The following is a 16449-nucleotide window of genomic DNA, read 5'->3' as shown; positions in this document are numbered from 1 at the left end:
CAACAGCAGAATACACATTCCTTTATTTTTTCTCTGAAATCTTGATATATTTGATTATATTTTTCCCCACATGTTATCTTTTCTACTTTATATTGAAAACCAGAAAGGGTATTAGGAATCTGAGTAAGAAGGTATGGGTTCACACATACCTTTGTCATACAGTATACACATTCCTTTAACATGTACACAGAATATTTACCAAAATAGACCATATTCTGGGCCATAGAACAAATCTCAACAAATTTTAAATATTCAGCTCACAAAATATATTCTCTGACCATAATGGAATTAAATTAGAAATAATAAAAGATCTGTGGAAAAATTCCTAAATATTTGATAACTAAATAACCTATGGGTCAGAGAAGAAGAAATCAAAAGGAAAATTAGGAAGTATTTTGAAATGAATGAAAATGAAAATACAACATATCAAAATTTATGGGATTCTGCTAAAGCTGTATTTATTTTTTTACTTCCTATTGTACTTTTTTTTAATTAAAAAATTTTTTTATACAGCAAGTTCTTATTAATTATTTTATACATATTACTGTATATATGTCAATCCCAATCTCCCAATTCATCCCACTCACCCACCCCCATGCTTTCCCCCCTTGGTGTCCATACATCTGTTCTCTACATCTGTGTCTCTATTTCTGCCTTGCAAACCAGTTCAACTGTACCATTTTTCTAGATTTCACATATATGCGTTTATATACGATATTTGTTTTTCTCTTTCTGACTTACTTCACTCTGTATGACAGTCTCTAGGTCCATCCACATCTCTACAAATGACCCAATTTTGTTCCTTTTTATGGCTGAGTAATATTCCATTGTATATATGTACCACATCTTCTTTATCCTTTTGTCTGTCGATGGGCATTTGGGTTGCTTCCATGACCTGGCTATTGTAAATAGTGCTGCAATGAACATTGGGGTGCATGTGTCTTTTTGAATTATGGTTTTCTCTGGGTATATGCCCAGTAGTGGGATTGCTGGGTCATATGGTAGCTCTATTTTTAGTTTTTTAAGGCACCTCTATACTGTGTTCCACAGTGGCTGTATCAATTTACATTCCACCAGCAGTGCAAGAGGGTTCCCTTTTCTCCACACCCTCTCCAGCATTTGTTGTTTGTAGATTTTCTGATGATGCCCATTCTAACTTGTGTGAGGTGATACCTCAGTGTAGTTTTGATTTACATTTCTCTAATAATTAGTGATGAGCAGCTTTTCATGCGCCTCTTGGCCATCTGTATGTCTTCTTTGGAGAAATGTCTATTTAGGTCTTCTGCCCATTTTTGAATTGGGTTGTTTTTTTAATATTGAGGTGCATGAGCTGTTTATATATTTTGGAGATTGATCCTTTGTCTCTTGATTCATTTGCAAATATTTTCTCCCATTCTCAGGGCTGTCTTTTCATCTTGTTTACAGTTTCATTTGCTGTGCAAAAGCTTTTAGGTTTCATTAGGTCCCATTTATTTTTATTTTTTTTTATTTCCATTACTCTACGAGGTGGGTCAAAAAAGATCTGGCTGTGATTTATGTCAGAATGTTCTTCCTATGTTTTCCTCTAAGCGTTTTATGGTGTCCAGTCTTACATTTAGGTCTCTAACCCATTTTCAGTTTCTTTTTGTGTATGGTGTTAGGGAGTGTTCTAATTTCATTCTTTTACATGTAGCTATCCAGTTTTCCCAGCACCACTTATTGAAGAGACTGTCTTTTCTCCAAAGCAAGGTATCCTTGCCTCCTTTGTCATACATTAGTTGACCATAGGTGCATGGGTTTATCTCTGGGCTTTCTATGCTGTTCCATTGATCGATTTTTCTGTTTTTGTGCCAGTACCATATTGTCTTGATTACTGTAGCTTTGTAGTGTAGTCTGAAGCCAGGGAGTCGGATTCCTCCAGCTCCATTTTTTGCCCTCAAGATTGCTTTGGCTATTCAGGTTTTTTTGTCTCCATACAAATTTAAAGATTTTTTGTTCTAGTTCTGTAAAAAATGTCATTGGTAATTTGATAGGGATTGCATTGAATCTGTAGATTGCTTTGGGTAGTATAATCATTTTCACAGTTTTGATTCTTCCAATCCAGGAACATGGTATATCTCTCCATCTGTCTGTGTCATCTTTGATTTCTTTTATCAGTGTCTTATAGTTTTCTGAGTACAGGTTTTTTATCTCCTTAGGGAGGTTCATTCCTAGGTATTTTATTCTTTTTGTTGCAATAGTGAATGGGATTGTTTCCTTAATTTCTCTTTCTGATCTTTCATTGTTAGTATATAGGAATGCAAGAGGTTTCTGTGCGTTCATTATGTATCCTGCAACTTCACCAAATTATGTATCCTGCAACTTCACCAAATTCACTGATTAACTCTAGTAGTTTTCTGGTGGCATCTTTAGGTTATCTATGTATAGTATCTTATCGGCATGATAGTTTTACTATCATGGGAAACAGTGACAGTTTTACTTTTTCTTTTCCAATTTGTATTCCTTTTATTTCTTTTTCTTCTCTGATTCGTGTGGCTAGGACTTCCAAAACTATGTTGAATAATAGTGGTGAGAGTGGATATCCTTGTCTTGTTCCTGATCTTAGAGGAAATGCTTTCAGTTTTTCACCATTGAGAATGATGTTTGCTGAGAGTTTGTCATGTATGGCCTTTATCATGTTGAGGTAGGTTCCCTCTTATGCCCACTTTCTGGAAAGTTTTTATCATAAATGGGTGTTAAATTTTGTCAAAAGCTTTTTCTGGATCTGTTGAGATGATCATATGGTTTTTATTCTTCAGTTTGTTAATATGACGTATCACATAGATTGACTGGCATATATTGAAGAATCGTTGCATCCCTGGGATAAATCCCACTTGATCATGGTGTATGATCCTTTTAATGTGTTGTTGGATTCTGTTTGCTAGTATTTTGTTGAGGATTTTTGCATCTATATTCATCAGTGATATTGGTCTGTAATTTTCTTTTTTTGTAGTATCTTTGTCTGGTTTTGGTATCAGGGTGATGGTGGCCTCGTAGAATGAGTTTAGGAGTGTTGCTTCCTCTGCAGTTTTTTGGAAGAGTTTGAGTAGGATGGGTGTTAACTCTTCTCTAAATGTTTGGTAGAATTCACCTATGAAGCCATCTGGTCCTGGACTTTTGTTTGTTGGAAGATTTTTAATCACAGTTTCAATTTCATTACTTGTGATTAGTCTGTTCATATTTTCTATTTCTTCCTGGTTCAGTCTGGGAAGGTTATACCTTTCTAAGAATTTGTCCATTTCTTCCAGGTGGTCCGTTTTATTGGCATAGAGTTGCTTGTAGCAGTCTCTTATGAGGCTTTGTATTTCTGCAGTGTCCATTGTAACTTCTCCTATTTCATTTCTAATTTTATTGATTTTAGTCCTCTCCCTCTTTTTCTTGATGAGTCTGGCTAATGTTTTATCAATTTTGTTTATCTTCTCAAAGAACCAGCTTTTAGTTTTATTGATCTTTGCTATTGTTTTCTTTGTTTTTATTTCATTTATTTATGCTCTGAACTTTATGATTTCTCTCCTTCTGCTAATTTTGGGTTTTGTTTGTTCTTCTTTCTCTTGTTCCTTTAGGTGTAAGGTTAGTTTATTTGAGATTTTTATTGTTTCTTGAGGTAGGATTGTATTGCTATAACCTCCCCTCTTAAAACTGCTTTTGCTGCATCCCATAGGTTTTGGATCGTCGTGTTTTTGTTATCATTTGTCTCTAGGTTTTTATTGATTTCCTCTTTGATTTCTTCAGTGATCTCTTGGTTATTTAGTAACGTATTGTTTGGCCTCCATGTGTTAGTGTTTTTTACGTTTTTCTCCCCTGTAATTTTTGTATGTTTCTTTTTTTTTTTTTTTCTTTTTGCGGTACACGGGCCTCTCACTGTCGTGGCCTCTCCCGCTGCGGAGCACAGGCTCCGGACACGCAGGCTTGGTGGCCATGGCTCACGGGCCCAGCTGCTCCGCGGCATGTGGGATCTTCCCGGACCAGGGCATGAACCCGTGTTCCCTGCATTGGCAGGCAGACTCTCAACCACTGCGCCACCAGGGAAGCCCTCCCCTGTAATTTATTTCTAATCTCATGACGTTGTGGTCAGAAAAGATGCTTGATATGATTTCAGTTTCCTTAAATTAATCGAGGCTTGATTTTTGACCCAAGATGTGATCTATCCTGGAGAATGTTCCGTGTGCACTTGAGAAGAAAGTGTAATCTGCTGTTTTCTTATGGAATATCCTACAAATATCAATTAAATCTATCTGGTCTATTTTTTCATTTAAACTTCTGTTTCCTTATTAATTTTCTGTCTGGATGATCTGTCCATTGGTGTAAGTGAGTTGTTAAAGTCCCCCACTATTATTGTGTTACTGTCGATTTCCTCTTTTATAGCTGTTAGCATTTGCCTTATGTATTGAGGTGCTCCTTTGTTGGGTGCATATATATTTATAATTGTTATATCTTTTTCTTGGATTGATCCCTTGATCATTATGTAGTGTCCTTCCTTGTCTTTTGTAACATTCTTTATTTTAAAGTCTATTTTATCTGATATGAGTATTGCTACTCCAGCTTTCTTTTGATTTCCATTTGCATGGAATATCTTTTTCCATCCCTTCACTTTCTGTCTGTATGTGTCCCTAGGTCTGAAGTGGGTCTCTTGTAGACAGCATGTATATGGATTTGTTTTTGTATCCATTAAGCGAGCCTGTGTCTTTTGGTTGGAGCATTTAATCCATTCACATTTAAGGTAATTATTGATATGTATGTTCCTGTTACCATTTTCTTAATTGTTTTGGGTTTATTTTTGTAGGTCTTTTTCTTCTCTTGTGTTTCTCACTTAGAGAAGTTCCTTTAGCATTTCTTGTAGAGCTGGTTTGGTGGTGCTGAATTCTCTTAGCTTTTGCTTGTCTGTAAAGCTTTTGATTCCTCTGTCAAATCTGAATGAGATCCTTGCCAGCTAGAGTAATCTTGGTTGCAGTTTCTTCCCTTTCATCGCTTTAAATATATGGTGCCACTCCCTTCTGGCTTGTAGAGTTTCTGCTGAGAAATCAGCTGTTAACCTTATGGGAGTTCCCTTGTATGTTATTTTTCCCTTATTGCTTTTAATAATTTTTGTTTGTCTTTAATTTTTGTCAGTTTTATTACTATGTGTCTCGGCGTGTTTCTCCTTGGGTTTATCCTACCTGGGACTCTCCGCACTCCCTGGACTTGGGTGGCTATTTCCTTTCCCATGTTATGGAAGTTTTCGACTATAATCTCTTCAAATATTTTCTCTAGTCCTTTCTCTCTTCTCCTTCTGGGACCCCTATAATGCAAATGTTGTTGCGTTTAATGTTGTCCCAGAGGTCTCTTAGGCTGTCTTCATTTCTTTTCATTCTTTATTCTGTTCCGCAGCAGTGAATTCCACCATTCTGTCTTCCAGGTCACTTATCTGTTCTTCTGCCTCAGTTATTCTGTTATTGATTCCTTCTAGTGTATTTTTCATTTCAGTTATTGTATTGTTCATCTCTGTTTGTTTGTTCTTTAATTCTTCTAGGTATTTGTTAAACATTTCTTGCATCTTCTCAATCTTTGCCTCCATTCTTTTTCTGAGGTCCTGGATCATCTTCATTATCATTATTCTGAATTCTTTTTCTGGAAGTTTGCGTATCTCCACTTCTTTTAGTTGTTTTTCTGGGGTTTTATCTGGTTCCTCTATCTGGTACATAGTCCTCTGCCTTTTCATTTTGTCTATCTTTCTGTGAATGTGGTTTTCGTTCCACAGGCTGCAGGATTGTAGTTCTTCTTGCTTCTGCCGTGTGCCTTCTGGTGGATGAGGCTATCTAAGAGGCTTATGCAAGCTTCCTGATGGGAGGGACTGGTGTTGGGTAGAGCTGGGTGTTGCTCTAGTGGGCAGAGCTCAGTAAAACTTTAATCTGCTTGTCTGCTGATGGGTAGGGCTGAGTTTTCTCCCTGTTGGTTGTTTGGCCTGAGGCAGCCCAGCACTGGAGGCTACAGCCTCTTTGGTGGGGCTAATGGCAGACTCCTGGATGGCTCATGCCAAGGAGTACTCCCCAGAACTTCTGCTGCCAGTGTCCTTGTCCCTGTGGTGAGCCACAGCCACACCCCCACCTCTGCGAGAGACCCTCCAACACTAGCAGGTAGGTCTGATTCCATCTCCTATGGAGTCACTGCTCCTTCCCCCTGGGTCCTGATGTGCACACTACTTTGTGTGTGCCCTCCAAGAGTGGAGTCTGTTTCCCCCAGTCCTGTCAAAGTCCTGGAATCAAATCCCTCTAGGCTGAGAAGCCTGATTCTCTGGGAATTCCTCCTCCCGTTGCCTGACCCCCAGGTTGGGAAGCCTGACGTGGGGCTCAGAACCTTAACTCCAGTGGGTGGACTTCTGTGGTATAATTGTTCTCCAGTTTGTGAGTCACCCACCCAGCAGTTATGGGATTTGATTTTATTGTGATTGTGCCCCTCCTACTGTCTCACTGTGGCTTCTCCTTTGTCTTTGGATGTGGGATATCTTTTTTGGTGAGTTCCAGTGTCTTCCTCTGGATGATTGTTCAGCAGTTAGTTGTGATTCCGGCACTCTTGCAAGAGGGAGTGAGTGCACGTCCTTCTACTCCGCCATCTTGAGCCAATCACTTTAAAGCTGTATTTAATAAGTGAGTTTAGCAAGGTTACAGTTACATTATCAATGTATAAAACTCAATTTTCTTTCTATATGCTAGCAACAAATAATTGGAAATTGAAATCTTTTAAATACCGTTTATAATACTACCCCAAAATATCAAATACTAGAGGCAGATCTGACAGTAGATGTGCAAAACATGTGTACTGAAAACAGTAAACATTGCTGAGAGAAATTAAGATTTATATAAATGGAGAGATTGTCTTCTTTATTGATGGGAAGACTTGATATTATTAAGATGTCAGTTTTACGTTAGATTTGACTCTTAGAACCATAGTAATGTTTTGCATACTCTCCCTGCAACAAATAATAATCAACCAAGACCTGTAGGCAAGAAACCCAAAATAGAATATAAACAGTAACAAATGAACTGAACTGTATTACAAATGGACAGCACAACCACATTAAAGAGGATAAAGGAAGATAAGGAAAGAGCTAACCTAAGTAACCTTGGAAAGAATATTTTAACTGGAGACTCTTAAGACTAAAGACAAAAGGTACTGTACACGAATACTGTAGTCTACTTAGTAAATTACTTTCTCAATGGGGTAGGTGTTGGCAAGTCTGTTAAAGTTACAAAGGAAAGGGGGAAGTCATGAATGAACCTTGTGGTATTGAATTGAAATCAGTTATCTGTATGATTACATAGTTTTTAATATACACAGATAGAAAGAGAAAGAAATATATGTGTACATATGGACTGATATACACACATATATATATTCCTAGTTCTGTCTGCCAAGAGGGTCCACTAGCAATGACACCCTGGTAGTAACAAGCAGCCCCCAGATGTGGTTTTTCAATACCATTCTGCAGTAAAAGGAATCAGGGCTGCTTGGAGAAAAGGTTGATTCTAGGGCTGGAGCATGGAAAATATAAGATGAGACTGGACCATCTTGTGATACCAAAAAATACAGAAGTGCTTACAAAAGGATGGGACATGTCAAGAGGACACAGGAGCCAATTTAAAAGAGTTCCCAGTGACCAAAGCTAGCTCATAAATTGAACAAATAAGTACGCCGGAGAGAAAGGACAGCTCTTCCTTATAGAAGGAAGGGGGAGACTTAGGTAGGGGGAGACCTTCAAGATGGCAGAAGACTAAGACGTGGAGATCACTTTTCTCCCCACAAATACATCAGAAATACATCTACATGTGGAACAACTCCTACAGAACACCTACTGAGTGCTGGCAGAAGACCTCAGACCTCCCAAAAGGCAAGAAACTCCCCACATACCTGGGTAGGGCAAAAGAAAAAACAGAGACGAAAGAATAGGGATGGGACCTGCACCAGTGGGAGGGAGCTGTGAAGGAGGAAAAGTTTCCACACACTAGGAAGCCCCTTCACTTGTGGAGACGGGGGGTGGGTAGGGGGGAAGCTTTGGAGCCACAGAGGAGAGCGCAGCAACGGGGGTGCAGAGGGCAAAGCAGAGAGATTCCCACACAGAAGATTGCTGCCGACCAGCACTCACCAGCCTGAGAGGCTTGTCTGCTTACCCGCTGGGACGGGTTGGGGCTGGGAGCTGAGGCTCGGGCTTGGGAGGTCAGATCCCAGGGAGAGGACTGGGGTTGCCTGTATGAACACAGCCTGAGAGGGCTAGTGTGCCACAGCTAGCCAGGAGGAGGTCCGGGAAAAAGTCTAGAACTGCCTAAGAGGCAAGAGACCATTGTTTCGGGGTGCATGAGGAGAGGGGATTCAGAGCACCGCCCAGATGAGTGCCAGAGACAGGTGCAAGCTGCAGCCATCAGCACAGACACCAGATACGACATGAGACACTAGGGCTGCTGCTGCAGCCACTAAGAAGCCTGTGTGCGAGCACAGGTCACTCTCCACACCTCCCCTTCCAGGGAGCCTGTGCAGCCCACCACGGCCAGGGTCCCGGGATCCAGGGACACCTACCCCGGGAGAACGCATGGCACGCCTCAGGCTGTTGCAATGTCATTCTGGCCTCTGTTGCGGCAGGCTCACCCCGCATTCCGTACCCCTCCCTCCCCCCGGCCTGAGTGAGCCAGAGTCCCCTAATCAGCTGCTACTTTTAACCCTATCCTGTCTGGGCAGGAACAGACGCCCTCAGGTGACCTACACACAGAGGTGGGGCAAATTCAAAGCTGAACCCCAGGAGCTGTGTGAACAAAGAAGAGAAAGGGAAGTTTCTCCCAGCAGCCTCAGGAGCAGTGGATTAAATCTCCACAATCAACTTGATGTACCCTGCATCTGTGGAATACGTGAATAGACAACGAATCATCCCAAAATTGAGGTGGTGGACATTGGGAGCAATGATATATATTTTTTTTTTCCTTTTTCTCTTATTGTGAGTGTGTATGTGTATGCTTCTTTGTGTGATTTTGTCTGTATAGCTTTGCTTTTACCATTTGTCCTAGGGTTCTGTCTGTCCGTTTTATTTTTTTTACTATAATTTTTAGTGTTTGTTATCATTTGTGGATTTGTTTTTTGGTTTGGTTGCTCTCTTCCTTCTTTTATTCCTTTTTCCTTTCTTCATTTCTTTTTCTTTTTTTTTTTTTTTTTTTTTTTTTTGCGGTTCGTGGGCCTCTCACTGTTGTGGCCTCTCCTGTTGTGGAGCACAGGCTCCGGACGCGCAGGCTCAGCGGCCATGGCTCACAGGCCCAGCCACTCCGCGGCATGTGGGATCCTCCTGGACCGCGGCACAAACCCATGTCCCCTGCATCGGCAGGCGGACTCTCAACCACTGCGCCACCGAGGAAGCCCTATTTTTCATTTTTTTATTTTTAATAATTTTTTATTTTAATAACTTTATTTCTCTTTTTTCTCTTTCTTTCTTTTTTTCTCCCTTTTCTTCTGAGCCGTGTGTCTGACAGGGTCTTGGTGCTCTGGCCAGGTGTCAGGCCTGTGCCTCTGAGGTGGGAGAGCCAAGTTCAGGACACTGGTCCACCAGAGACCTCCCAGCTCCACATAACATCAAATGGCGAAAGCTCGCCCAGAAATCTCCATCTCAACGCTAAGACCCAGCTCCACTCAACAACCAGCAAGCTACAGTGCTGGACACCCTATGCCAAACAACTAGCAAGACAGGAACACAACCCCAACCATTAGCACAGAGGCTGCCTAAAATCATAATAAGGTTACAGACACGCCAAAACACACCACCGGATGCGGACCTGCCCACCAGAAAGACAAGATCCAGCCTCATCCAGCAGAACACAGGCACTAGTCCCCTCCACCAGGAAGCCTACACAGCCCACTGAACCACCCTTAGCCACTGTGGGCAGACACCAAAAACAACAGGAACTACGAACCTTCAGCCTGTGAAAAGGAGACCCCTAACACAGTGAGTTAAACAAAATGAGAAGGCAGCAAAACACACAGCAGATGAAGGAGCAAGGTAAAAACCCACCAGACCTACCAAATGAAGAAGAAATAGGCAGTCTACCTGAAAAAGGATTCAGAGTAATGATAGTAAACATGATCCAAAATCTTGGAAGTAGAATGGAGAAAATACAAGAAACGTTTAACAAGGACCTAGAAGAACTAAAGAGTAAAGAAACAATGATGAACAATACAGTAAATGAAATTTAAATTCTCTAGAATGAATCAATAGCAGAATAACTGAGGCAGAAGAATGGATACTTGACCTGGAAGATAAAATAGTGGAAATAACTACTGCAGAGCAGAATAAAGAAAAAATAATGCAAAGAATTGAGGACAGTCTTAGAGACCTTTGGGACAACATTAAACGCACCAACATTCGAATTATAGGGGTCTCAGAAGAAGAAGAAAAAGAGAAAAGGACTGAGAAAATATTAGGAGAGATTATAGTTGAAAGCTTCCCTAATATGGGAAAGGAAATAGTTAATCAAGTCCAGGAACCACAGAGTGTCCCATACAGGATAAATCCAAGGAGAAACACGCCAAGACACATATTAATCAGACTATCAAAAATTAAATGCAAAGAAAAAATATTAAAAGCGGCAACAGAAAAACAACAAATAACATATAAGGGAATCCCAATAAGCTTAACAGCTGTTCTTTCAGCAGAAACCCTGCAAGCCAGAAGGGAGTGGCAGGACATAGTTAAAGTGATGAAGGAGAAAAACCTACAAGCAAGATTACTCTACCCAACAAGGATCTCATTCAGATTCGATGGAGAAATTAAAACCTTTACAGACAAGCAAAAGTTAAGAGATTTCAGCAGCACCAAACAGCTTTACAACAAATGCTAAAGGAACTTCTCCAGGCAGGAAACACAAGAGAAGGAAAAGACCTACAATAACAAACCCAAAACAATTAAGAAAATGGTAATAGAAACATACATATTGATAGTTACCTTAAATGTAAATGGATTAAATGCTCCCACCAAAACACATAGACTGGCTGAATGGATACAAAAACGAGACCTGTATACATGCTGTCTACAAGAGACCCACTTCAGACCTAGGGACACATACAGACTGAGAGTGAGGGGATGGCAAAAGATATTCCATGCAAATGGAAATCAAAAGAAAGCTGGAGTAGCAATACTCATATCAGATAAAGTAGACTTTAAAATAAAGAATGTTACAAAAGACAAGGAAGGACACTACATAATGATCAAGGGATCAATCCAAGAAGAAGATATAACAATTATAAATATATATGCACCCAGCATAGGAGCACATACATAAGGCAACTGTTAACAGCTATAAAAGAGAAAATCAACACTAGCACAATAATAGTGGGGGACTTTACCACCTCACTTACACCAATGGAGAGATCGTCCAAACAGAAAATAAATAAGGAAACATAAGCTTTAAATGACACATTAAACAAGATAGACTGAATTTATATTTATAGGACATTCCATCAGAAAACAGCAGATTACACTTTCTTCTCAAATGCACATGGAACATTCTCCAGGATAGAGCACATCTTGGGTCACAAATCAAGCCTCAGTAAATTTAAGAAAATTGAAATCATATCAAGCATCTTTTCCGACCACAACGCCATGAGATTAGAAATCAGTTAAAGGGAAAACAAACACAAACACATGGAGGCTAAACAATATGTTACTAAATAACCAAGAGATCACTGTAGAAATCAAAGGAAGTCAAAAAAAAATCTAGAGACAAATGACAACAAACACATGATGATCCAAAACCTATGGGATGCAGCAAAAGCAGTTCTAAGAGGGAAGTTTATAGCAATACAAGCCTACCTCAAGAAACAATAAAAATCTCAAATAAATGAACCTTACACCGAAAGGAACAAGAGAAAGAAGAACAGACAAAACCCAAAATTAGTAGAAGGAAAGAAAACATAAAGTTCTGAGGAGAAATATATGAAATAGCAATAACAAAATTAATAAAATAATAACAAAAATTAATAAAACTAAAAGCTGGTTCTTTGAGAAGATAAACAAAATTGATAAACCGTTAGCCAGACTCATCAAGAAAGAGAGGGAGAGGACTCAAATCAATAAAATTAGAAATGAAGCAGGAGAAGTTATAATGGACACTGCAGAAATACAAAGCCTCATAAGAGACTACTACAAGCAACTCTATGCCAATAAAATGGACAACCTGGAAAAATGGACAAATTCTTAGAAATGCACAACCTGTGGAGACTGAACCAGGAAGAAATAGAAAATATAAACAGTCCAATCACAAGCACTGAAATTGAGACTGTGATTAAAAATCTTCCAACAAACAAAAGCCCAGGACCAATTGCCTTCACAGGTGAATTCTTTCAGACATTTAGAGATGAACTAACACCTATTCTTCTCAAACTCTTCCAAAATATAGCAGAGGTAGGAACACTCCCCAACTCATTCTATGAGGCCACCATCGCCCTGATACCAAAACCAGACAGAGATGTCACAAAGAAAGAAAACTACAGGCCAATATCACTGATGAACACAGATGCAAAAATCCTCAACAAAATACTATGAAAGAGAACAGCACATTAAAAGGATCAAGTGGGGTTTATCGCAGGAATGCAAGAATTCTTCAATATATGCACATCAATCAATGTGACACAGCATATTAACAAATTGAAGAACAAAAACCATATGATCATCTCAATAAAATCAGAAAAAGCTTTCAACAAAATTCAACACCCATTTATGATAAAAATCCTCCAGAAAGTAGGCATAGAGGGAACTTATCTCAACATATTGAAGGTCATATATGACATACCCACAACCAGCATCGTCCTCAATGGTGAAAAACTGAAAGCATTTCCTCTAAGATCAGGAACAAGACAAGGGTGCCCACTCTCACCACTGTTACTCAACATAGTTTTGGAAGTTTTAGCCACAGCAATCAGAGAAGAAAAAGAAATAAAAGGAATCCAAATTGGAAAAGAAGAAATAAAGCTGTCACTGTTTTCAGATGACATGATACTATACATAGAGAATGCTACCAGAAAACTACTAGAGCTAATCAATGAATTTGGTAAAGTAGCAGGATACAAAATTAATGCACAGAAATCTCTTGCATTCCTATACACTAATGATGAAAAATTTGAAAGAGAAATTAAGGAAACACTCCCATTTACCATTGCAACAAAAAGAATAAAATACCCAGGAATAAACCAACCTAAGGAGACAAAAGACCTATATGCAGAAGCTATAAGACACTGATGAAAGAAATTAAAGATAATAGAAACAGATGGAGAGGTATACCATGTTCTTGGACTGGAAGAATCAACATTGTGAAAATGACTATACTACCCAAAGCAATCTACAGATTCAGTGCAATCCCTATCAAACTACCAATGGTATTTTTCACAGAACTAGAACAAAAAATTTTACAATTTGTATGGAAACACAAAAGACCCCGAATAGCCAAAGCAATCCTTACAAAGAAAAACAGAGCTGGAGGTATCAGGCTCCCTGACTTCAGACTATACTACAAAGCTACAGTAATCAAGACAGTACGATACTGGCACAAAAACAGAAATACAGATCAATGGAACAGGATAGAAAGCCCAGAGACAAACTCACGCACATATTATCACCTATTTTTGATACAGGAGGCCACAATATACAATGGAGAAAAGATAGCTTCTTCAGTGAGTGGTCCTGGACAGCCACATGTAAAAGAATGAAATTAGAACACTCCCTAACACCATACACAAAAATAAACTCAAAATGGATTAAAGACATAAATGTGGGACTTCCCTGGTGGCGCAGTGGTTGAGAGTCCACCTGCCAATGCAGGGGACACAGGTTCGTGCCCCAGTCCAGGAGGATCGCACATGCCATGGAGTGGCTGGGCCCGTGAGCCATGGCCGCTGAGCCTGTGCGTCCGGAGCCTGTGCTCCGCAACGGGAGAGGCCACAACAGTGAGAGGACCGCGTTCTGCAAAAAAAAAAAAAAAAAAAAAGACATAAATGTAAGGCCAGACACTATAAAACTCCTAGAGGAAAACATAGGCGGAACACTATGACATAAATCAGAGCAAGTTCCTTTTTGACCCACCTCCTAGAGAAATGGAAATAAAAACAAAAATAAACAAATGGGACCTAGTGAAACTTAAAAGCTTTTGCACAGCAAAGGATACCATAAACAAGACGAAAAGACAACCCTCAGAGTGGGAGAAAATATTTGCAAATGAAGCAACTGACAAAAGATTCATCTCTAAAATTTACAAGCAGCTCATGCAGCTTAATTTCAAAAAACAAACAACCCAATCCAAAAATGGGCAGAAGACCTAAATAGACATTTCTCCAAAGAAGATATACAGCTTGCCAACAAACACATGAAAGAATGCTCAACATCACTCATTAGAGAAATGCAAATCAAAACTACACTGAGGGGCTTCCCTGGTGGCACAGTGGTTGGGAGTCCACCTGGGGAGTCCGCCTGCTGATGCAGGGGACAAGGGTTCGTGCCCCGGTCCAGGAAGATCCCACATGGCGCGGAGCAGCTGGGCCCATGAGCCATGGCCGATGAGCCTGTGCGTCCGGAGCCTGTGCTCCACAACCGGAGAGGCCACAACAGTGAAAGGCCCGCATACCGCAAAAAAAAAAAAAAAAAACCTACACTGAGGTATCACCTCACACCAGTCAGAATGGCCTTCATCAAAAAATCTACAAACAATAAATGCTGGAGAGGGTGTGGAAAAAAGGGAACCCTCTTGCACTGTTGTTGGGAATGTAAATTGATACAGCCACTACGGAGAACAATATGGAGGTTCCTTGAAAAGCTAAAAATTGAGCTACCATACGACCCAGCAATCCCACTACTGGGCATATACCCTGAGAAAACCATAATTCAAAAAGAGTCATGTACCACAATGTTCATTTTAGCACTGTTTACAATAGCCAGGACATGGAAGCAACCTAAGTGTCCATCAACAGCTGAATGGATAAAGATGATGTGACACATATATACAATGGAATATTACTCAGCCATAAAGAGTAATGACACTGAGGTATTTGTAATGAGGTGGATGGACCTAGAGTCTGTCATACAGGCTGAAGTAAGTCATAAAGAGAAAAACAAATACCATATGCTAACACATATATATGGAATCTTAAAAAAAATGGTTATGAAGAACCTAGGGGCAGGACAGGAATAAAGATGCAGATGTAGAAGATGAACTTGAGGACACGGGGAGGGGGAAGGGTAAGCTGGGACGAAGTGAGTGAGTGGCATGGACTTATATATACTACCAAATGTAAAGTAGATAGCTAGTGGGAAGCAGCCGCATAGCACAGGGAGATCAGCTCGGTGCTTTGTGACCACCTAGAGGGGTGGGATAGGGAGGGTGGGAGGAAGATGCAAGAGGGAAGAGATATGGGGATATATGTTTATGTATAGCTGGTTCATTTTGTTATAAAGCAGAAACTAACACACCATTGTAAAGCAATTATACTCCAATAAAGATGTTTAATAAATAAATAAATAAGGTAAACACCACTATATAAATGCCACAGTCAGTTTCCGTCAATGGCTGCTGAAATCTTTGGGCACAAGTGTTCAGAGAAACAGGATATTAGCAGTGTCTTAAAGTATCTCCCCCATGATATTTATCAGTTATTAAGGGGTAATAATAAATTTATGGTGGCAACCCAGCAGATACCACTTTAACCAAGTGTGTTCTAAAATTAACACAAGTTGTAAAACATATCAGCATCACATACTCCTTGTAAGACTGAAAAGGACACAACATCACTTCTGTGGTATACCCATTAAAAGTGTGTAACTTTAATGATGAGGAAATACCAGACAATGCCACATTGAGAGACATTCTACAGAATAACTAACCAGAACTCATAAAGTGTCAGAATCATGAAATAAAAGGAAAGACTGAAGAACTGCCACAGATTGGGAGAGACCAATGAGACACAAGAACTAATGCAGTTAGGATCCTGTAACAGAAAAAACGGATTAGGGGAAAAGCTGGAAATTTTTGAATAAGGTCTGTAGTTTAGCAGTACATCAATGTTCATTTCCTAGTTTTGATAATTGTACTATGGTTTGTAAGTTGTTACCATTATGGGAAGCTGGGAGAAAGATGTAGAAAATCTCTCTATAAAATTTTTGCAATTTTCTGTAAGTCTAAAATTATTTCCAAATAAAATTTAAAGAAATAGTAAGGTCCATTGGTTTTAGACTGTATTGGTAGGTATGAATAGCTAACTGCTCTGAAGAAACAAAGGAAAGAGATATAACTGATGTCTGTCCATTCATGACTAGCCAATTAATAGATTATATCTATGTTAGCATTGCTGTTGCCTCTGGTTATTAAATTAACAGTAATTATCTCCATTAGGTTCTCTAGGCTCATTCAAAGTGCTTTTAAAACGTAATTAGAAAATAAA

General features: G+C 39.6%; 1 protein-coding gene across 7 annotated transcripts in view; it reads left to right on the top strand.

Annotated features, from left to right (window-relative positions):
* PPP2R3A (protein phosphatase 2 regulatory subunit B''alpha) overlaps positions 1 to 16449 on the top strand; it is a 227870-nt gene that overhangs the window by 118411 nt on the left and 93010 nt on the right. The gene's annotated exons all lie outside the window — the stretch shown is intronic.

This window comes from Delphinapterus leucas, chromosome 4, assembly GCF_059928025.1.
Source record: "Delphinapterus leucas isolate spDelLeu-1000000601 "Yukka" chromosome 4, BTC_Dleu_Yukka2, whole genome shotgun sequence".
Classification (NCBI taxonomy): Eukaryota; Metazoa; Chordata; class Mammalia; order Artiodactyla; family Monodontidae; genus Delphinapterus; species Delphinapterus leucas.
Note: the sequence above shows the minus strand (reverse complement) of the source record. Positions and strands in the feature narration are given on the sequence as shown.